At 58.8% G+C, this 24,013-nt stretch overlaps 2 long non-coding RNA genes across 3 annotated transcripts; both read right to left on the reverse strand.

Annotated features, from left to right (window-relative positions):
* Nucleotides 1-13,700: 13,700 nt before the first annotated feature.
* Nucleotides 13,701-18,569, reverse strand: LOC136303079 (uncharacterized). Of its 2 annotated transcripts, XR_010724159.1 has the most exons (6): nucleotides 18,407-18,569; nucleotides 17,877-17,983; nucleotides 17,205-17,347; nucleotides 16,487-16,596; nucleotides 15,741-15,901; nucleotides 13,701-14,103 (listed from the first exon to the last, which is right to left on the reverse strand). It is a non-coding gene; the product is annotated as an uncharacterized lncRNA (long non-coding RNA). The 2 variants fall into 2 exon arrangements; XR_010724158.1 differs by having other exon boundaries at nucleotides 15,741-16,596.
* Nucleotides 18,570-21,583: 3,014 nt separating this feature from the next.
* On the reverse strand, nucleotides 21,584-23,951 carry LOC136303094 (uncharacterized). The gene is made up of 4 exons (XR_010724162.1): nucleotides 23,903-23,951; nucleotides 22,754-23,825; nucleotides 21,919-22,141; nucleotides 21,584-21,757 (listed from the first exon to the last, which is right to left on the reverse strand). It is a non-coding gene; the product is annotated as an uncharacterized lncRNA (long non-coding RNA).
* Between the last annotated feature and the right edge of the window lie 62 nt (nucleotides 23,952-24,013).

Below are 24,013 nucleotides of genomic sequence, written 5' to 3' on the forward strand. Positions count from 1 at the left end.
ACCCCTAGGGACACCTAGGGGACAGCCAGGGCACCCCCAGGGACACCTAGGGGACAGGCAGGGCACCCCAGGGACACCTAGGGGACAGCCAGGGCCCCCCCAGGGACACCTATGGGACAGGCAGGGCACCCCCAGGGAGCCCCAGGGACAGGCAGGGCACCCCCAGGGACACCAAGGGGACAACCAGGGCACCCCAGGGACACCTAGGGGACAGCCAGGGCACCCCAGGGACACCCAGGGCACCCCCAGGGACACCTAGGGGACAGCCAGGGCACTCCCAAGGACACCCTGGGCACCCCCAGGGACACCGACGGGACAGCCAGGGCACTCCAGGGACCGCCAGGGCACCACCAGGGACACCTAGGGGACAGCCAGGGCCCCCCCAGGGACACCAAGGGGACAGCCAGGGCACCCCAGGGACACCCAGGGCACCCCCAACGACACCTAGGGGACAGGCAGGGCAACCCCAGGGACACCTAGGGGAGAGCCAGGGCACTCCCAGGGACACTCTGGGCACCCACAGGGACATCTTGCGGACAGCCAGAGCACCCCAAGGACACCCAGGGCACCCCCAGGAACACCTAGGGCACCCCTAGGGACACCGAGGGGAAAGACATGGTACCCCCAGGGACACCTAGGGGAAGGCAGGACACCCCCAGGGACACCTAGGGGACAGCCAGGGCACCCCCAGGGACATTTAGGGGACAGCCAGGGCACTCCAGGGACACCCAGGGCACCCCCAGGGACACCTAGGGGACAGCCAGGGCGCCCCCAGGGACACCCAGGGCACCCCCAGGGACACCTAGGGGACCTCCAGGGAACCCCAGGGACAAGTACGGGACAGCCAGGGAACCCCAGTGACACCCTGTGCACCCCTAGGGACATCCAGGGCACCCCCAGGGACACCTAGGGGACAGCCAGGGCACCCCAGGGACACCCAGGGCACCCCCAGGGACACCTAGGGGACAGCCAGGGCACCCCCAGGGACACCCAGGGCACACCCAGGGACACCTAGGCGACAGCAAGGGCACCCTAGGGACAGACAGGGCACCCCCAGGGACACCGAGAGGACAGGCAGGGCACCCCCAGGGACACCTTGGGGACAGCCAGGGCACCCTTAGGGACACCTAGGGGACAGGCAGGGCACCCCCAGGGACACCCAGGGCACCCCCAGGGACACCTAGGGGACAGCCAGGGCACCCCAGGGACACCGAGGGGAAAGCCAGGGCACCCCCAGGGACACCGAGGGGAAAGCCAGGGCACCCCCAGGGACACCTAGGGGAAGGCAGGACACCCCCAGGGACACCTAGGGGACAGCCAGGGCACCCCCAGGGACACCTAGGGGACAGCCAGGGCATCCCCAGGGACACCCAGGGCACCCCCAGGGACACCTAGAGGACAGCCAGGGCACCCCAGGCACACCCAGGGCACCCCCAGGGACACCTAGGGGACAGCCAGGGCACCCTAGGGACAGCCAGGGCACCCCCAGGGACACCAAGGGGACAGCCAGGGCACCCTCAGGGACACCTAGGGGACAGCCAGGGCACCCCAGCGACACCCAGGGCACCCCCAGGGACACCTAGGGGACAGCCAGGGAACCCCAGGGACACCCTGTGCACGCCCAGGGACACCCAGGGCACCCCCAGGGACACCTAGGGGACAGCCAGGCCCCCCCCAGGGACGCCCAGGGCATCCCCAGGGACACCTAGGGGACAGCCAGGGAACCCCAGGGACACCCTGTGCACGCCCAGGGACACCCAGGGCACACCCAGGGACACCTAGGAGACAGCCAGGGCCCCCCCAGGGACACCCAGGGCACCCCCAGGGACACCTAGGGGACAGCCAGGGAACCCCAGGGACACCTAGGGGACAGCCAGGGCCCCCCCAGGGACACCCAGGGCACCCCCAGGGACACCTAGGGGACAGGCAGGGCACCCCCAGGGACACCTAGGGGACAGCCAGGGCCCCTCCAGGGACAGGCAGGGCACCCCCAGGGACACCTAGGGGACAGCCAGGGCCGCTCCAGGGACAGGCAGGGCACCCCCAGGGACACCTAGGGGACAGCCAGGGCACCCCCAGGGACATTTAGGGGACAGCCACGGCACTCCAGGGACACCCAGGGCAACCCCAGGGACATTTAGGGGACAGCCAGGGCACTCCAGGGACACCCAGGGCACCCCCAGGGACACCTAGGGGACAGGCAGGGCACCCCCAGGGACACTGACAGGACAGCCAGGGCACCCCCAGAGACCCCTAGGGGACAGCCAGGGCACTCCCAGGGACACCCAGGGCACCCCCAGGGACACCTAGGGGACAGGCAGGGCACCCCCAGGGACATTTAGGGGACAGCCAGGGCACGTCTGGGACACCCAGGGCACCCCCAGGGACACCTAGGGGAGAGCCATGGCACCCCAGGGACACCCAGGGCACCCCCAGGGACACCTAGGGGACAGCCAGGGCACTCCAGGGACAGCCAGGGCACCACCAGGGACACCTAGGGGACAGCCAGGGCCCCCCCAGGGACACCAAGGGGACAGCCAGGGCACCCCAGGGACACCCAGGGCACCCCCAGGGACACCTAGGGGAGAGCCATGGCACCCCAAGGACACCCAGGGCACCCCCAGGGACACCTAGGGGAGAGGCAGGGAACCCTCAGGGACACCTAGGGGACAGGCAGGGCACCCCCAGGGACACTGACGGGACAGCCAGGGCACCCCCAGAGACCCCTAGGGGACAGGCAGGGCACCCCCAGGGACACCGAGGGGAAAGCCAGGGCACCCCCAGGGACATTTAGGGGACAGCCAGGGCACTCCAGGGACACCCAGGTCACCCCTAGGGACACCTAGGGGACAGCCAGGGCACCCCCAGGGACACCTAGGGGACAGGCAGGGCACCCCAGGGACACCTAGGGGACAGCCAGGGCCCCCCCAGGGACACCTATGGGACAGGCAGGGCACCCCCAGGGAGCCCCAGGGACAGGCAGGGCACCCCCAGGGACACCAAGGGGACAACCAGGGCACCCCAGGGACACCTAGGGGACAGCCAGGGCACCCCAGGGACACCCAGGGCACCCCCAGGGACACCTAGGGGACAGCCAGGGCACTCCCAAGGACACCCTGGGCACCCCCAGGGACACCGACGGGACAGCCAGGGCACTCCAGGGACCGCCAGGGCACCACCAGGGACACCTAGGGGACAGCCAGGGCCCCCCCAGGGACACCAAGGGGACAGCCAGGGCACCCCAGGGACACCCAGGGCACCCCCAACGACACCTAGGGGACAGGCAGGGCAACCCCAGGGACACCTAGGGGAGAGCCAGGGCACTCCCAGGGACACTCTGGGCACCCACAGGGACATCTTGCGGACAGCCAGAGCACCCCAAGGACACCCAGGGCACCCCCAGGAACACCTAGGGCACCCCTAGGGACACCGAGGGGAAAGACATGGTACCCCCAGGGACACCTAGGGGAAGGCAGGACACCCCCAGGGACACCTAGGGGACAGCCAGGGCACCCCCAGGGACATTTAGGGGACAGCCAGGGCACTCCAGGGACACCCAGGGCACCCCCAGGGACACCTAGGGGACAGCCAGGGCGCCCCCAGGGACACCCAGGGCACCCCCAGGGACACCTAGGGGACCTCCAGGGAACCCCAGGGACAAGTACGGGACAGCCAGGGAACCCCAGTGACACCCTGTGCACCCCTAGGGACATCCAGGGCACCCCCAGGGACACCTAGGGGACAGCCAGGGCACCCCAGGGACACCCAGGGCACCCCCAGGGACACCTAGGGGACAGCCAGGGCACCCCCAGGGACACCCAGGGCACACCCAGGGACACCTAGGCGACAGCAAGGGCACCCTAGGGACAGACAGGGCACCCCCAGGGACACCGAGAGGACAGGCAGGGCACCCCCAGGGACACCTTGGGGACAGCCAGGGCACCCTTAGGGACACCTAGGGGACAGGCAGGGCACCCCCAGGGACACCCAGGGCACCCCCAGGGACACCTAGGGGACAGCCAGGGCACCCCAGGGACACCGAGGGGAAAGCCAGGGCACCCCCAGGGACACCGAGGGGAAAGCCAGGGCACCCCCAGGGACACCTAGGGGAAGGCAGGACACCCCCAGGGACACCTAGGGGACAGCCAGGGCACCCCCAGGGACACCTAGGGGACAGCCAGGGCATCCCCAGGGACACCCAGGGCACCCCCAGGGACACCTAGAGGACAGCCAGGGCACCCCAGGCACACCCAGGGCACCCCCAGGGACACCTAGGGGACAGCCAGGGCACCCTAGGGACAGCCAGGGCACCCCCAGGGACACCAAGGGGACAGCCAGGGCACCCTCAGGGACACCTAGGGGACAGCCAGGGCACCCCAGCGACACCCAGGGCACCCCCAGGGACACCTAGGGGACAGCCAGGGAACCCCAGGGACACCCTGTGCACGCCCAGGGACACCCAGGGCACCCCCAGGGACACCTAGGGGACAGCCAGGCCCCCCCCAGGGACGCCCAGGGCATCCCCAGGGACACCTAGGGGACAGCCAGGGAACCCCAGGGACACCCTGTGCACGCCCAGGGACACCCAGGGCACACCCAGGGACACCTAGGAGACAGCCAGGGCCCCCCCAGGGACACCCAGGGCACCCCCAGGGACACCTAGGGGACAGCCAGGGAACCCCAGGGACACCTAGGGGACAGCCAGGGCCCCCCCAGGGACACCCAGGGCACCCCCAGGGACACCTAGGGGACAGGCAGGGCACCCCCAGGGACACCTAGGGGACAGCCAGGGCCCCTCCAGGGACAGGCAGGGCACCCCCAGGGACACCTAGGGGACAGCCAGGGCCGCTCCAGGGACAGGCAGGGCACCCCCAGGGACACCTAGGGGACAGCCAGGGCACCCCCAGGGACATTTAGGGGACAGCCACGGCACTCCAGGGACACCCAGGGCAACCCCAGGGACATTTAGGGGACAGCCAGGGCACTCCAGGGACACCCAGGGCACCCCCAGGGACACCTAGGGGACAGGCAGGGCACCCCCAGGGACACTGACAGGACAGCCAGGGCACCCCCAGAGACCCCTAGGGGACAGCCAGGGCACTCCCAGGGACACCCAGGGCACCCCCAGGGACACCTAGGGGACAGGCAGGGCACCCCCAGGGACATTTAGGGGACAGCCAGGGCACGTCTGGGACACCCAGGGCACCCCCAGGGACACCTAGGGGAGAGCCATGGCACCCCAGGGACACCCAGGGCACCCCCAGGGACACCTAGGGGACAGCCAGGGCACTCCAGGGACAGCCAGGGCACCACCAGGGACACCTAGGGGACAGCCAGGGCCCCCCCAGGGACACCAAGGGGACAGCCAGGGCACCCCAGGGACACCCAGGGCACCCCCAACGACACCTATGGGACAGGCAGGGCACCCCCAGGGACACCTAGGGGAGAGCCAGGGCACTCCCAGGGACACTCTGGGCACCCACAGGGACATCTTGCGGACAGCCAGGGCACCCCAAGGACACCCAGGGCACCCCCAGGAACACCTAGGGCACCCCTAGGGACACCGAGGGGAAAGACATGGTACCCCCAGGGACACCTAGGGGAAGGCAGGGCACCCCCAGGGACACCTAGGGGACAGCCAGGGCACGCCCAGGGACATTTAGGGGACAGCCAGGGCACTCCAGGGACACCCAGGGCACCCCCAGGGACACCTAGGGGACAGCCAGGGCACCCCCAGGGACACCCAGGGCACCCCCAGGGACACCTAGGGGACCTCCAGGGAACCCCAGGGACAAGTACGGGACAGCCAGGGAACCCCAGTGACACCCTGTGCACCCCTAGGGACATCCAGGGCACCCCCAGGGACACCTAGGGGACAGCCAGGGCACCCCAGGGACACCCAGGGCACCCCCAGGGACACCTAGGGGACAGCCAGGGCACCCCCAGGGACACCCAGGGCACACCCAGGGACACCTACGCGACAGCAAGGGCACCCTAGGGACAGACAGGGCACCCCCAGGGACACCGAGAGGACAGCCAGGGGACCCCCAGGGACACCCTGGGGACAGCCAGGGCACCCCAGGGACAGCCAGGGCACCCTTAGGGACACCTAGGGGACAGGCAGGGCACCCCCAGGGACACCCAGGGCACCCCCAGGGCCACCAAGGGGACAGCCAGGGCACCCCAGGGACAGCGAGGGCCCCCCCAGGGACACCTAGGGGACAGCCAGGGCACCCCAGGGACAGCCAGGGCACCCCCAGGGACACCTAGGGGACAGCCAGGGCACCCTAGGGACAGCCAGGGCGCCCCCAGGGACACCTAGGGGACAGCCAGGGCGCCCCCAGGGACACCTAGGGGACAGCCAGGGCGCCCCCAGGGACACCTAGGGGAAAGCCAGGGCACCCCAGGGCACCCCAGGGACACGTAGGAGACAGCCAGGGCCCCCCCAGGGACACCTTGGGGACAGCCAGGGCACCCCAGGGACACCCAGGGCACCCCCAGGGACACCTAGGGGACCTCCAGGGCACCCCCAGGGACACCTAGGGGACAGCCAGGGCCCCCCCAGGGACACCTAGGGGACAGCCACAGAACCCCAGGGACACCCAGGGCACCCCCAGGGACAGCCATGGCTCCCCCAGGGACAGCCAGGGCACCCCCAGGGACACCTAGGGGACAGCCAGGGCCCCCCCAGGGACACGTAGGGGACAGCCAGGGCTCCCCAGAGACACCCAGGGCACACTCAGGTACACCTAAGGGACAGCCAGGGCACCCCCGGAGACACCGAGGGCACAGCCAGGGCACCCCCTAGTACACTTAGGGGACAGGCAGGGCACCCCCAGGGACACCTAGATGACAGCCAGGGCACCCCAGGGACACCTAGGGGACAGCCAGGGCACCCTATGGACAGCCGGGGCATCCCCAGGGACACCATGTGTACCCCCAGGGACACCCAGGGCACCCCCAGGGACAACGAGGGGACAGCCAGGGCACGCCAGGGACACGCAGGGCACCCCCAGGGACACCCAGGGGACAGGCAGGGAACCCCAGGGACACCCTGTGCACCCCCAGGGACACCCAGGGCACACCCAGGGACACCTAGGGGACAGCCGGCGCACCCCCAGGGACACGTAGGGGACAGCCAGGGCACTCCAGGGACAGCCAGGCAACACCCAGGGACACCAGGGCACCCCCAGGACACCCCAGGGTCCCCCAGGGCACGCCCAGGGCCACGTAGGGGACCTCCAGGGCACCCCCAGGGACACCTAGGGGAACGCCAGGGCACCCCAGGGACAACCAGGGCCCCCCCAGGGACACCTAGAGGACAGCCAGGGTCCCCCCAGGGACACTTAGGGGACAGCCAGGGCACCCCAGGGACACCAGGGCACTCCCAGGGCACCCCTGGGCACGTAGGGGACCTCCAGGGCACCCCCAGGGACACCTTGGGACAGCCAGGGCACCCCAGGGACACCCAGGGCACCCCCAGGGACACCGAGGGGACAGCCAGGGCACCCCAGGGACACGCAGGGCACCCCCAGGGACACCTAGGGGAAGGCAGGACACCTCCAGGGACACCTTGGGGACAGCCAGGGCACCCCCAGGGACACCTAGGGGACAGCCACGGCCCCCCCAGGGACACCTAGGGGACAGCCAGGGCTCCCCAGAGACACCCAGGGCACACTCAGGTACACCTAAGGGACAGCCAGGGCACCCTAGGGACAGCCAGGGCACCCCCGGAGACACCGAGGGCACAGCCAGGGCACCCCCTAGGACACTTAGGGGACAGGCAGGGCACCCCCAGGGACACCTAAGGGACAGCCAGGGCACCCTAGGGACAGCCAGGGCACCCCGAGGGACACCTAAGTGACAGCCAGGGCACCCCAGGGACATCGAGGGACAGCCAGGAACCCCCTGGGACAGCCAGCTCACCCCCACGGCCCCCTCCACCTCCAGGAGCTATCAAAACCCTCCTCCGGTTCTTTGATGCCTCAAATGGGCCGCCCAAACCTCCCGAATACCCCCCAAAGCACCCAAAGCAGCCCCCAGGACTCCCCCCAGACCTCCCACCACCCAAAAACCCCCTCCACGACAACTCAGGACCCCCAGGATCCCCCCAGATCCGCGCCCCCCTCACCCTGAGGTCCCGTTGAACCGCTCCACGTTGCGGACAGGCACCAGCTCATCAAGCCCCAAGCACCAACACCTGCGGGACTGGGATGGACTGAGAGCACTGGGAGGGTGACCAGAGAAACCTGGGATGGACGAAGAGTGGACTGGGATGAACTGGGATGAACTGGCAGGCGTGTGGGGGTCCATGGTGGCCACTCGGTGCCTTACTGGTCTATACTGGGATGGGTCGGATGGCCCCAGGGGAGGGGGTGAGGCCACACTGGTCCAGACTGGGAGGGGTGTCACCATGGCGCCGGAGGCGGAGTCGAGGATACGAGCGAGGCAGGGACACCTAGGGGACAGCCAGGGCCCCCCCGGGGACACCTAGCGGACAGCCAGGGCACCCCAGGGACACTAGGGGACAGGCAGAGCACCCCAAGGACTGCCAGGGCACCCCCAGAGACACCGAGGGCACAGCCAGAGCACCCCAGGGAGACCCTGGGCACCCCCAGGGACACGAAGGGGACAGCCAGGGCACCCCCAAGACACGAAGGGGACAGCCAGGGCACCCCCAGGGACACCTAGGGGACAGCCAGGGCACCCAAGGGACACCCAGGGCACCCCCAGGGACACCAAGGGGACAGCAAAGGCAACCCCAGGGACACCTTGGGGACAGCCAGGGCACCCCCTGGGCACCCCAGGGACAGTCAGGGCACCCCCATGGACACCTAGGGGACAGCCAGGGCACTCCCAGGGACACCTAGGGGACCCCGAGGGCACCCTAGGGACAGCCAGGGCACCCCCAGGGACACCTAGAGGACAGCCAGGGCACCCCCAGGGACACCTAGGGGAAAGGCAGGGCACCCCCAGGGACACCTAGGGGACAGCCAGGGCACCCTAGGGACAGCCAGGGCAGCCCCAGGGACACCTAGGGGACAGCCAGGGCACCCCAGGGACACCCTGGGCACCCCCAGGGACAACGAGAGAACAGCCAGGGCAACCCAGGGACACGCACGGCACCCCCAGGGACACCTAGGGGACCTCCAGGGACACCTATGGGACAGCCAGGGCCCCCCCAGGGGCACCTAGGGGACAGCCAGGGAACCCCAGGGACACCCTGGGCACCCCCAGGGACACCTAGGGGACAGCCAGGGAACCCCAGGGACACGCAGGGCACCCCCAGGGACACCTAGGGGACAGCCAGGGAACCCCAGGGACACCCTGGGCACCCCCAGGGACACCCAGGGCACCCCCAGGGACACATAGGGGACAGCCACGGCCCTCCCAGGGACACCTATGGGACAGCCAGGGAACCCCCAGGGACACCCAGGGGACAGGCAGGGAACCCCAGGGACACCCTGTGCACCCCCAGGGACACCCAGGGCACACCCAGGGACACCTAGGGGACAGCCAGAGCACCCCAGGGACACCCAGGGCACCCCCAGGGACACCTAGGGGACAGCCAGGGCACTCCAGGGACAGCCAGGCAACACCCAGGGACACCAGGGCACCCCCAGGACACCCCAGGGACCCCCAGGGCACCCCCAGGGACACCTTGGGGACAGCCAGGGCACCCCAGGGACACGCAGGGCACCCCCAGGGACACCTAGGGGACCTCCAGGGAACCCCAGGGACACGTACAGGACAGCCAGGAAACCCCAGTGACACCCTGTGCACCCCCACGGACACCTATGGGACAGCCAGGGCCCCCTCAGGGACACCTAGGGGACAGCCAGGGAACCCCAGGGACACCCTGGGCACTCCCAGGGACACCTAGGGGACAGTCCGGACACCCCCAGGGACACCCAGGGCCCCCCCAGGGACACTGAGGGCACAGCCAGGGCACCCCCAAGGACACCCAGGGTTCAGGCAGGGCACCCCCAGGGACACCAAGGGGACAGCCAGAGCATCTCAAGGACAGACAGGGCACCCCCAGGGACACCAAGGGGACAGCCAGGGCACCCCCAGGGACACCCTGGGCACCCCCAGGGACACGTAGGGGACAGCAAGGGCACCCCAGGGACACCCTGGGCACCCACAGGGACACCTAGGGACACCCAGGGCTCCCCCAGGGACACCTAGGGGACAGCAAGGGCACTCCAGGGACAGCCAGGGCACCCCCAAGGACACCTAGGGGACAGCCAGGGCACAAAAGGGACACCAAGGGGACAGCCAGGGCACCCCCAGGGACATCCTGGGCACCCCCAGGGACACCTAGGGGACAGCCAGGGCACCCCCAGGGACACCTAGGGGACAGCAAGGGCACTCCAGGGACAGCCAGGGCACCCCCAGGGACACCTAGGGGACAGCCAGGGCACCCCCAGGGACACCTCGGGGACAGCAAGGGCACTCCAGGGACAGCCAGGGCACCCCCAGGGACACCTAGGGGACAGCCAGGGCACCCTAGGGACAGCCAGGGCTCCCCCAGGGACACCTACGATCTCGAACGAATCAGGATTTCTTCAGGATGCCAGCTGCCACAAGCTGGAAGCCTGGCTTCCCTTTGAGGGCCAAAGGCCTCCTACAAACTGACATCAGGCACCTGGGCAGGTGAGTTCAGTTTCCCTTTGAAAAGGACCATCCTTTGTGCCCAACTCCCTGTGCCTGGCATCGTGCTTCTGCCCCCTAAGATCCCAAACGAATCAGGATTTCTTCCGGATGCAAGCTGCCACAAGCTGGAAGCCTGGCATCCCTTTGCGGGCCAAAGGCCTCCTACAAACTGACATCAAGCACCTGGGCAGGTGACTTTACTTACCCCTGGAAACAGGCCATCCTTTGTGCCCAAGTTTCTCTGCCTGACATGTGGCTTCTGCCACCTACAGTTCCAAATGGATCAGGATTTCTTCCAGATGCAAGCTGCCACAAGCTGGAAGCCTGGCTGCCCTTGCATTGACTCATGTGAGGAAGTGGCCACTCTCTTCTCCTCTCTACCTCCCCAACCCAACCCATTTCCTCTGTTGTTAACCCTGCCTACCTGGATTATTCTTTCTAATAGACAAGACTGAGCTTTTATGACAGAGTTCTGTGATGCTCATCGGGGGCTCACAGGAGAGGCCAACCAGGTTTGTCCTTTGCTTTGGTGAGGGGAGCTCGGCATAATGCCAGCTGACCACCCAAAACACACCGTAAGCAATGCTTGATGTTGCACCGGCAAACGAGGCTTCAGCAATCGCAACTGCTTTTTGCGCCCATCACTGCTCCCCTTTCCCTCTCCACCTTGCCTGCTGATACCCAGTTTTATTTTCTGAAAGACAAAGAACAGTGCTACAACATACTCACCACAAGCACAGACTAAAAAACTCCACTATACTACAACCTACCAGCAAACACGCCACACTACACTCTTTTCACTACTAGTTCTTATCACATCATGAAAATGGATCAAAAAATAAAAACAACTATTTAAAATCCCACACAACAAATCACAAAAACTAGTAAAAAAGATAAACCGACTTTGTAAACTCCACACTGTATAACTGTCCCTAAACCTGACTAAAAGCAATAACCTACACTATCTCATAAATAATAGCCAAAACTCTATAAATTTAACTAAGAAACCAAACTAATCAACATGAAAAAAACTATTAAAAAAATAAAAGAATATCACTACCCTAAATAACTACAAAAAAACCCCACCGTATCAATACCCTGGTTCCAAAAAATAAAATTTATATAAAGCACTATAACAACAAACAAATCAAACTGCAAAAATAATATGACAAATCAACTTAAATTAACAACACCAAAAAATTATTCCTACCCCAATAAACCCCTAATGCCTCAAACCATCAAAACAAAAACACCTCCTATAAATACTCATAAGACCAAACGATCAGTTTAACCATAAAAAAAAGCTCCTATATTATCCATAACTATAAACATATACTGAAATCAATCAAGTTAAATAAAAAACCCTATACTACAAGAAACAATAATCCAATTATAAATATTAATATATCCTAACAAATCAATTACATCACACTACCTCACCAAAACAAACACTACATACTCACTATAGCAAAAAACACCACTAAATAATTAAAAGCCTACCCTGTACCTCGCATTACAGCCCATTACACCGTTGTAAACTTTAGAAAACATAGCCTTTAAAAATGTGATACCCCACCAGAACAAAATTTCAATAAAACTCAGTTCAAAACCAACCCAATCAACACTTGAACTAAGAAAAATAACGTTAAATAAATAGACCATATCCCTTATCATATACCATCGACAAACAAAATAAAACTATGCAGTAAATTATTAAGAACCACCTTAAAACCACTAAGCAGAAAAAAAATTCAAAAATTAAAAACTGTATCTAACAAAACACCCAAATCTCCACCAGCCAAGCTAGCCCTACCCAATCTCAATCCCTACATACAATAAACAAAACACCAGTAACACATATCAGAAGTCTATTAAAAAGCTACTTAAAATAATTCTACCTCAAATACAAACAAACCCATCCATAAAGTTATCTTCACTCAAAAACCAAATTACACAGAAAAATAATACCAAAAAACACTCCAACAAAACACTATATGTCACCAAAGAATGTAATATTGAATAAAAACCACATTTAAATACCACTATTTAATAAAATCCCAGGTGGAGGGGGATTCTCCCCAATTTAGAAACATACAATAACAGAAGAGGAGTTTCTTCCCTCAATTTAAATCTCTTTTTTCCTCATAACCCCCATATTTTTTTCTGGGGGCACAGGGGAGGGGGCTGGCAAGATGAAATTGAAGAGGGAAAGGAGAAACCCCCCGCCCCCCAACAAACCTACATTGGCTCACCTACTCCTGCTGCCTGGCACAAAGGTTTGTCCCTCGGCACCTCCTGTAAGCAATGCTCCGCATCCAAGTGCATCCAGACCCAATGAGATAATCCATGAGATACCCCCAGGAGCCAACCCTAAGCCCCTCTCCTCCAGCAGCTCCACGCCAAACTGAACTGAGGGAGACCCCCTCCCAAGCAGCCCTGGGCAAGAGCCGCCCCCTCATCACCCTCACGGCTCACACCTGTGTGAGCCTCTGTCCCCTCATCACCCTGACAGCTCCCACCTGGGGCTGCTGCCACCCCGTGTGTGAGGGCAGAAGGGACTTGCTCATCCCCTGGACAATTCAGGGGATTGTCTGCACCTGACACTCTGGGGCACCGGGCTTTCCTTGCTATGGGTAAGGATCCCTCTGCTCCTGCAGATGCCCAAGGCTGAAACTGGGATTCCACCTCCAAAATTCCGTATCTGTGAGGTTGATAATTCCTAAGGAAATTCCCCAGCAATCATTACCCTTCATTTAAAATTTTGGGAGGGGCGGTAGATGGAACAGGATGGGAGGGGCCGGTGGTTTGGCTACACTTTCTGTCAGCTCACGCTGCAGAAGTGACACGATCCCCTCTGCTTTCCCCCGCTCCCACCCCCCGGGCTGGATGAGGGGGCCCGGGGGAAGCCCATTGTGGGAAGCTCTGCAGCCTTTTTTTCCCATCCTGTATTCGAGAGAGGATGGAATTAATGACACACACATGCACAGTCTCCAAAAAGTTAAAAATGCCAGTAATAAAAATGATGTAAGTAATATTGTGTCTCAGACTGTTCAAGAAAAGAGAAACTGGAGCTTTAATGTTCCACAGAGAGATACTGAATAAAATCTTTCCCGAGTTTGCAAACAGTAATAAAATACTGAGGTTTTTATACCAAACAAGTCAGGTCTGTACGAGAACAGCTCAGGAGGCTTTCATGGCTCACCGTGACGATGGCAGAGCACAGAACGTTAAAGATGGAGTGTTAGTTCCCTGAATTAATGCCCTGATGTATCCAAATTTTTTTGCAAAGAGACATAATAACCCTGCTTCTCTCTGTTTCTGAGTCATCCTGTAATTCATAACCTGCACGAGTGCAGACCCATCTGACATGGGTAAGCGACAGATCCGGCTCCTGTGCTCCAAGCCACGCGTCCCCGATGTAAACGGAAGTCAGGAATACAAAAACAGCTGTGGAGAAAGATTAGAGAAAAATCAGAACAGATATTCATCTCTTTCCACACAGTAATGAAAAACAGCCAAGCTGTTTACCTCCAGGACTATGTTTTAAAATGGTTCTCTAACTAGTTTTCCTAGATGGAAAATTTGGAGTGGCTTTGCCCATGCAAAGCCAATGATCCTACTCACAAGTGGGAACAAACCAGTTTCCTGTTAGACAAAACAGTTTGAAATCTGACCTGTCAGCTGCCATCATTGACCAGCAACAGGAATCAGCGTCCAGGCCCACACGGACCTGCTTTTGTAGACTGTTTTCCCTCTTGGAATTACCTTTTTTTATACCTTCTGTTCCAGTTCAGTCCTTGAAAGGGAAGTTTCTTAGAGGGAGTGTGAGTGTTGTAGTGTCAGAAAACCTCACAGAATCACCATGCTCTGTGCTGCCCACCTCTGCTCCCATCCCACCAAAGACACAGCTTCTGGTTGGGAAGCCATGAGCCTGGGTGGATGTGGGAAAACTAGTTTAAAACTGGATTTAAAAAGCCATGGAATTTCCTAGTTCCTCCCACCACTGCCTCGTAACGTGAGTGATAAGAACAAGACAAGGCGCCTGTCTTGTCCGCGTCCTCTCCTGTCACTGCTGACAGGCACAGGGATTCCACAGGCTTGTGGAAGGTGCTGGCCAGGCCCTGCTCCTCCAGGAGATGCAGCACGATGGAACTGAGCACTCCGAGCTCCCTGGAGAGCCCAGCTGAGGCGCTGCTGGCCTGGCTGAGCCGGGTGTAAAGCCTGAAGAGGTTGTTCCTCAGTGTCTCATCCCTGAGCATCTCGTGCGTGGCTGGCAGGCGTGGCGGGACGCGGTTCCGCAGCCGCCTCGGCGCTGGGGACACGTCCTGCTCCCTGAGGAGGCTCTGCCCGGCCAGGGACCTCAGCAGCCCCTCGGTGACCACGTGAGTGGACGCACAGGTGACGGCCACTGCCTCGCCCCCAGGTTCGCCGGCTCTGAGGGTCTCCCCTCCCTGTGTGGAGGGTGGTGCTGGGAAAACAGGGTCCCCATGGGCAAGGATGGAATTCAGGTGTTCTCTGCATTTCTCCAGCTCGGACACTCCCACGCCTGCAGCGGCGTCATCTTCTTCCACCTCGTTCTTTTTCTAAGTGTGATGATTTTTCCGATGAGATGAGGCTTGAGTTTTGTTCTTGTCTTTAATATTTTCCGTAAGAAAACCCCACCAAAACAAACATAAGATACTCCAAAGGATTTTCCTGGTACAAAATTGTGCCAGTAAGGTGCTCTCCTGTATTGATTCAGTTGTTACCATGGTAAGCACCAGCCTCGTTAAGCAGCTTCATGGAGCCTGCGCTGTTCCAAGGGGCTCCGGGATCTCCCAGGGACTCCAGGCTGGAACCCTATTCCTAACTGGATCCCCCAGCCTGGAGATGAGAGAAGCTCCTGAAGCTTTACTTTATCCCCCCTGTATTCAAATACCTAAATCCTCCTGTCAAAGAAATCACACCCAAATTCACTACTCAACACACAAACTGAGGATGAAAAAAGCCATTCATCTGCCAGAGATAAAGAAATCCTCCTGGCCTTAATAAAGTTCAAACTGGATAGAGGATGAAATGCAAACTGACTAAAACAAAGGACTTACTGAATATGTTTGATTAATGTGGCCAAAACATAGAGAAATTCATTTACAAGCTGAATTGGAAGAAGTTTCCTCTTCTCCTGGGATTGCTTCTCGTTTTCTCTCATCTCCTAAATTTGCTAGCCACAGAGTATGCAGTAAGGAAATCATCTTTTTTCAGAAACCTGAAAAACAAACAAAACCAACCAACCAACAACAAAACAAAACAGAAAACCACGTTTGGAAGGCAGATCCTCACCAGCAGCTGGTCCAGCACCTACAGGGGACCATACTGCACTGCACTTCTGGTGCACTTGCCTGAAGCTGTCAGGGCGCTCTGTGCAAAAGAGAGTTTTGGTGGATGTATTTACATACGTGAGGGATAGGCAAGGGGAGGAGGAATGTTCTAAACAGCTCAAAGCCATTCCTGTGCCGCTTCCCATCCAGCAGGTCCTGTGACGTGAATTGGGGGTGTTTGAAATTTAAAAGGTAAAGACACCAATACAAGGTGCCAGTTGGCTTTCTCAGTTTTTCAAGGAAGTGTTTTCCAAATCATGGAGCCCCCCCACCATCATCCCTCCTACCACAACCTGAAAGCATCTCGATTCTGTTTTCAAAACCACAAGGGACATTTCAGAGTTCAGCAAGTTCTGCCAGTCCAGCCCTCGGTGCCCCCGGCTCCCTGCCTGTCACTTTTCATACTCAGTCACACAATTATTCTACCGTGGGCAGCAAAATTGTTCCCATTTCTCCTGCATTTCTCTGCTCACCTTTTCCCTAAGCTGTGCAGGACCCACATGAGGAGGCTGTGATCCTGGATCAGCTCACAGGCAGCTCTGCTGGCACGGGCAGCACTTTGGAATATCTCCAGCATACAACTCTAAAACAGAAAATATAACTTGTTCTTTTACAGTCAGGATCTAATTATGTAACTTGGAATTAGCAATTGGACTGGCATCTGATCAACTTCAAGGTGAAATGACCACCTGCTCTCAGCAACTCCAGGGAAGGAAAGACATTCTCTGTTCAAAGCTACTCTTACAAGGAGTCCTCAGGTAGCGAGAGGATTTTATCTTTTCGTCCAAGGTTTCGATACCCGAACCACTCAGGGCGGACGCTGCCAAAGCCGAGAGCTCCCGGCACGTGAGCTTCCCCCCCGCTGAAGCGCAGTTCAGGTAACAAACGTGCTGCCTGTGGATGGAGACCCCCAAAAGAGAAAAGGCCCTGACAGCAGGCACAAAGGCACGGTGCCCACGTGAGGCTCCGTGATGGCAGCAACCTCTTCCAGTTTCAGGGGACAAGGCTGCGACCGGTTTGGACACAAGCAATTATCTCCCCCTCCACACGGACACAAAATCAACAAGGAACAGGTTTTCAAGAAGGCAAAGGCAGAGTCAGCTGCTCCTTTTTGCTTTGGCCTTGAGATCTCAAAGCCATGCAGACTTCTGTACTTTGGGGTTTTTTGGTGCTTTCTTTCCAAATTCTTACCTGGGAGCCCTCATCACACAAGAGACTGTTGAAAAGGAGAGAATGACCTGGAAAATCCTCTGGCAGTCATGAAGCTCATAGCAATGTTTGTTACGCAGCCCTTCCCCAAGACATCAGAGGATCTGCTCACGCTGTGCTTTGTACTGGAAGCCGCAAAGAAAAAGACCACCATCAGACATTTAGACATTTCCAAGAAATAACTGCCCCTAAGAGCATAAAACCTGGTTCCCTGCCAGTGCCAGCTCAGGGCTTACCACAGCTTGTTCTGAACTTCTCTATTTCCATTTCTTCCAAATTTAATCCCTAACATCCATCAGGAACAGCCAGTCTGCAGCCCAAACATGCAGTGCAAATGGGATTGTAGAAGTTGCTGTTCCTAAAACGCTTCAGTGGAACTCAACATTACTAACTGAAACTCAGAGATGAATGTAAGCTAGCTGGGGCAGAACATTCTGTTTATTGTGCTCACAGAGCATACACAGCACAACTCATGTGTTAGCATTAAAAAAACAACAAAACCACCACAGAAATAGCAGCTTAAATTCCAATATGAAACAAAAGAAAGATGCTTCTAAATAACCACCGATGGAAGAATGAGATTTCAATGTTCTTTCATGGCCTTTTCCCATACATTTCTGAAGAATTGCTGGATGCCTAAAATGGGACACTTACCTAAGAATCAAAACTGTAGAAAAGCTGGAAAAAAACTGTTACTTTCCTCAGGTCCGAGTACTGATGTGACAGAAGGAATCTGTTTACCTTTATGTAAGTGTGCTCCTCTGTGAAGAGAAAAAGGTGGCATCATTTCTGCCACTCTAACAAATTGACTTGACTCACTGCCTCAACTCAATGGTAAGCTATTTAAACACTGTTTCAAGAATCCCAGGCTTGGAATTCTCAGCAACTGCTCAGCCTGGCGACTTCAAGGACTTCCCCACTCAGGGAACCCAGCGCTCCCAGCTCGAAACACCACATTTGCTACAAAGCCGATCAAAAACTTGCGCACACAGAGGACACGAGGCTCCAGCGAGCCCTCTTCGGGCAGCGGCAGCTCCCGGGGGGATGTGGAGCATCCCCCGCTCCCAGCCGGCACAGCCCGGACTCGGTGCAGCCCTCAGCCAGAGCTGCGGGGAGCTGACACCGTCCCCGGGAAGCCCTGCCCGGACAACCGGAGCGTCCCCCCCCCCAACCGCTCCGCTTACCTCGGCCCCGCTCAGCTTTGCGGCAGAGAGCAGCCGCCTCCTGCTGCCGGCTGCTGCCGGCTGCGGGACGGGCACGGCTCGGGGCAGCTCCGCCGACTGTTCTGCCCCGATGCTTCTGTGCTTTCCTCCATTTCCCCGGGCCGGAGGGCCGCGGGGGTGGTGTGGGGCGACGGCGGGGAGCGGCGGGAACGTGCGGAGCGAGACGGGCGGCCGGCACGGCGGGCGCGGCGGGCGCGGCGGGACCTCGGCAGAGAGAGGCGTCCCCGCCGCTGCCTGTCGGAGCAGGCCCGGCTCCCGCGCCCCCGCCCGCGGCGCCGCCGAGCCCACAGCCCGTGGCCGCGCACCCGGACACGCCGCGGAAAATAAGTCCCGGGCGGCGCCGTTGTCAGGGCAGGGCGAAGGCACTCGGGTAGACGCCCAAGGGGGTCTTTGCGTTTTTCCCGCTCTTTTTGCCGCCGTCTTTGGAAGGTCAACGCGTCACGACGAGTCGCCATCTTAGAAGGGGCAGGACGTGACTTCCGCCCTTTCTGGCCGCCATGTTGGTTGAGGGTGAAGCAGTTTCCGGTTAATTCGCCATGTTTCGTGTGGGTACCGTTAAGGCCCCCGGCACCAGCTGCTCACACAGGCGCCTGAGTGAATAAAAAACCTGAACCCGCTCGCGGCGCCGCCGAGCCCACAGCCCGTGCTCGCGCACCTGGAAACGCCGCGGAAAATCGCATTCGGGTGGCGCCGTGGTCGGGGTCGTGCGCAGGCAGCCGAGTAAACGCCCCCGGGGTCCTTGCAATTTTCCCGCCCTTTTTGCCGCCGTCTTTGGAAGGTCAAGCGAGTCGCGCCGAGCCACCATCTTGGAAGTGGCGACACGTGACTTCCGCCCGTCCCCGCTGCCATCTTGGTTGTGGGTGAAGCCACTTCCTGTCGTCCCGCCATCTCTTTTGTGGCACTTCTAAGGCCCCCCTCCGGCGCCCGACACAGGCGCCTGACTAAATCCACTGCCTGAACACGGCCACGGCGCCGCCGAGCCCACAGCCCGTGTCCGCACACCTGGAAAAGCTGTGTAAAATCGTGACCAGGCGGCGCCATGGTCGGGGCCGCGAGCAGGCTGTCGGGTGGACGCCACTGGGGTCCTTGCCGTTTCCCGCCTTTTTGGTCTCCATCTTTGGAAGGTCAAGCGCGTCGCGCTGTGCCGCGGTGCCATCTTTTTTGTGGCACACCTAAGCCCCCCTTCCCCGGCTCCTCACAGGGGCGCCCGACTGAATAAAACGCCTGAACACGGCCACGGCGCCGCCGAACCCACAGCCCGTGTCCGCACACCTGGAAACGCTGCGGAAAATTGTGTCCAGGTGGCGCCGTGGTTGGGGTCGCGCGCAGGCAGTCGCCTGCCACGCACCCGGGGTTCTTGCATTTTTCCCGCCTATTTTCCCACAAGCTTTGGACGGCCGGGCGGCAGCACTGCCCCCGAGCTCACAGCTCGGGGCTGCCACGCGCATGGGGGACGGGGACAGCTGCAGTACTGCTCTCTGTCCACACGATGACAGCACTGCCGCACAGCTCGGCCGGGGGCTGCCACGCGCGCTGGGGACGGGCACCGGGGCTAGCTGCAGTTCCGCTTGTTGTCCACATGACGGCAGCATTGTCCCATAGTGCGGCCCGGGACTTCCACGGGGAGCAGCTGCAGTACCGCTCTTTGTCCACAGGACGGCAGCATTGCCGCACAGTTCGGCCCGGGGCTGCCGGGTGACAGCTGCAGTACCGCTCTTTGTCCACAGGACGGCAGCATTGCCGCACAGTTCGGCCCGGGGCTGCCGGGTGACAGCTGCAGTACCGCTCTTTGTCCACAGGATGGCAGCATTGCCGCACAGTTCGGCCGGGGGCTGCCGGGTGACAGCTGCAGTACTGCTCCTTGTCCACAGGATGGCAGCATTGCCGCACAGTTCGGCCGGGGGCTGCCGGGTGACAGCTGCAGTACCGCTCTTTGTCCACAGGATGGCAGCATTGCCGCACAGTTCGGCCGGGGGCTGCCGGGTGACAGCTGCAGTACCGCTCTTTGTCCACAGGATGGCAGCATTGCCGCACAGTTCGGCCGGGGGCTGCCGGGTGACAGCTGCAGTACCGCTCTTTGTCCACAGGATGGCAGCATTGCCGCACAGTTCGGCCCGGGGCTGCCAGGCGCGTGGGGGACAGGCGGAGAACCGAGGCGAAAGAGAACGTGGCCAAAAGTGCCCTTCCAAAAATCCTCTCAAATAAATGCCCCAAAAGACCCCCAACCACAGCTGCAAGAATTCTGCCTCTAACCAAAAAAGCCTTTACTTTACGCTATGTTCCAATTTTTTTTATATTTATTATTTTAAAAATTTATCATCACCATTTATCTTTTATATTCCTATGTCTACTCTATATAATACTACACCTCACATGCAATAACATGTGTTGTATTTATTTAGATTACTGATTTTTTTTGTATTTTATATTTCTATTTTTGTGGCTTCTGTTTTTCTATTTCTGTACTCATTTTTAAAATTTGTGTTTGTTTATATTTTAAACTTTGTTTTATTGCTACCTCTGAAATGCACCTTGACACCAAGTTACTGCTGGGAATACTGTGCATGGATGGAAAGAGACCTGTGTGGGAGTTGAAAGCAAAAACATTGCACCATGGTGCTGAATAGCTCCTGATTTACCAACATTAATTTGGTAAAGTTCCTTGGAAATGTGGTTTAAGACGCACAAGCATTCCAATTAGGATGAAAAACTTGAAAAAAAATATATTCCCTTACTAAAATCAGAGAAAGAAAAAACATCAAATAAAAGGAACAAATTCCAGCCTGCCTGGAAAACAAGCTCAAGAATTTCTAACATTGAAAACTTTCGGAACAGTCATCAAGTTGGTGGAAGTTCATGGAATAACAAAATCTGCTTCCTCTGCTCTAATTTTAAAGGGAAGTGGGAATTCAACAGGTCCAGTTACTCCTATCCAAGAATGATCCGTGTTTTGTGGGAGTAACAAACCAAAGAAACTCCAATCTTACTTGTATTTGGCATCTGAAACTCGCAGAAGAGTTGGCAAGTTTCAATGGAACAAAAGAGGCACAAAATTCCTGGAATAACAAAATTCACCTTGGCAAAAGTCAGGAATTTTATTTACAAACCCATGGACAAGGAGGAGAATGACAACAGGAACACACTCCAGCTGAAAGCAAGGATTTATTGGAAAAGGCAGGAAATCAAACTGACAGTCTCTGGTTATGGTCAGGCAATTATCCAGGAGTCAGAGAGAAAAGTGGGAACCTTGGACTGGGATAAGGCCTTCCAGTGGCTTCACTTCCTACTGGCTCCCTCCTTTTGGCCAAGAACCTGGAAGAGGAAAAGCAACAGGAATAAAGTCTCAAACAGGATGTCCTTGGTCCAGGCAGACTGAAGTGCAGCTCCCAGGGAGGGAGGCCAGGCTGTGCCTCGGGGAGCTCCGGGAATCTGGGATTGCCCGTGGGATTAAAGGGCTGGAAAAGCACACCCACCTGCCAGGTTCAGTGCTGGGACAGAGCAAGGCCGGGGCTCGGGGACAGCAGTCAGAGCTGGGACTGCAGGAGAACACCCCAAACCCGGGTTAAACATCCGGCACGACACGCAGCACGCTCCAGGAGAAACTCGAGTGGGAGAAGCCCCGGGATGCTCCACGTTCCTTGCCCTTGGCAGCTGTGCCAGGGCCTCCCTCAGAATGCTGACCTCACCGTGCAGCTCCTACAAAATAGGAGAACTTATGGGAATCGCCCAGAATCCATGGACTTCCAGTTATTAAGAACCACAGCTGCAGCAAAAGGTGTACAAACTCTACTGCAAACCAGCAGGTCTGAGGAGACACAGGAATTCATTCCAGAGGTGGCATGTTGGTGTTACTGCCTTAATCTCCTGACGCTAGAGCACATTTGTACAATAAATTCATTATTGAAGCAGCTAAATTGAAATCAGATTTTTTACACTAAAGTTGGCCAAAAAAGAGAGTCTCCAAATTAAGATATAAGCCACGTAGTTATTTAAAAAAAACCCTTGTCTTTGGTGTGTATAACCTGCCAGCCCCTCATGTTTGCAGTCCTTACCGTTTATTTTTACCAAGGTAATGATTAAAACCTTGTCAAAAGCTCAAAAAAAAAAAAATCCAGGACAAGGCAGGTGTTTTCCCAAGTACCCTCAGTGTGGAGCTGTGTCAACCACAAGTGTCTGCTCCCTCTGCCCAGCCCGGAGCAGGCTCCAGCTGCTGCCCAGGGGGTTTACCAAGGGACTCACTTGTTTGAAGCTGTAAATGCAGGTGGCCTGCACTGGAGTGCCAAAAAATGTGAAATATGTGACTCTCACCTTGAATAGCGATCGATCTTCTCAGGAGAGCCCCCTCACCAGGAATGGGGCGTTCTGACAGGGATTTCATCGCTCTGCATCTGAAAGAAAGATAGGACAACAGACAGCCCCAGACATCTTGTGGCAATCTAGAGATATCCTCTACAGCCCTACTACACTGCACATCACAAATTACAAGTTCCCAGGACTCGTCCTATTACCCCCACACCCAGACCGAGCAGCAAGGCAGAGCAGCTCCAGGCCAAACACACACCAACACCCGTGACACAGCACAGGACAAACGAGGGGACACAACAGGGACAGAAAACTCCGGCAAGAAAAATGACCCTGAGGGTCCAGAGAACTCAGGATGACACGACCGAGGTGAGACTGATGGTGAGCTGGCCAGGCTCAGAGAACCCTGCAGGAACAAGACGCCATCGGGATGACTTATCCCAAGAAATGCAGAGATGGATGCCCGAGAACCCTACGGTCAGAATCCTCTACCTGCCTTTGCATTCTCACAAGACCTAACCCGCCGGAATGGATCAGGGCGGTGCATGGCTATCAATACAGCTCAGAACAAGACCTGAAAAGGCATCGGACTGGATGCTTGTGAAGACAGATGGATTCTGATGCGTGTCCGAGCACCAAAGTCAAAAGCACCTGGCCCAGGAACACAGAGATCAAAGATGCTAAGATTGGTGCCAGGAGTTTTGAGAGGCCCCAGGAAGGGCTACAGCAAAAGACACAAAAGACAAGACGCACAAAAGACACAGAGTGCACAACAGACACAACACACCCTGGGACTGCTCTGCCCTGCACGCCTCAGCACTGTGATCCAGAATGAGACTCTCCCTGGATGTAACCTAAGGGGTCACATCTGGGACATCCCCGTCTCCAAACCTGACTCAAAAAATCCCTCCCAGTGACCCCTGCCCCAGCACCCCGCTTTCATCCCCCTCTGTGGGGCTCCAAGCCCTCCACTTATCTCTCAGACGTCTAGGGAGGCAAATCTGTGCCAGGTCCTAAAGAAGGCCGCCTCCCTCTCAGGGAAATTCCAGCTGTCGCCGGGCTGGTGTCTCCTAGTCAGCTACAACAAAGAAAACCAAACATCAAAGCGTAATCTTAGCAGCACATCAGCCCAAACCCAGCAGTTCTGCTACTCACCGTCTCTTCAGCAGGCCCAGGTCCTCGGCCCCGTGCTTCAGCTGCGCTCAGAGGCCAACGCCGGCGTCGCAGGGTCTGCCTGGGTAAAGAGCAGACAAGGTGACGTGGCAG

The sequence above is a fragment of the Chamaea fasciata genome, unplaced genomic scaffold (genome assembly GCF_029207755.1).
Source record: "Chamaea fasciata isolate MVZ Bird 193981 ecotype frontalis unplaced genomic scaffold, bChaFas1.0.hap1 SCAF_31, whole genome shotgun sequence".
NCBI classification, from domain to species: domain Eukaryota; kingdom Metazoa; phylum Chordata; class Aves; order Passeriformes; family Sylviidae; genus Chamaea; species Chamaea fasciata.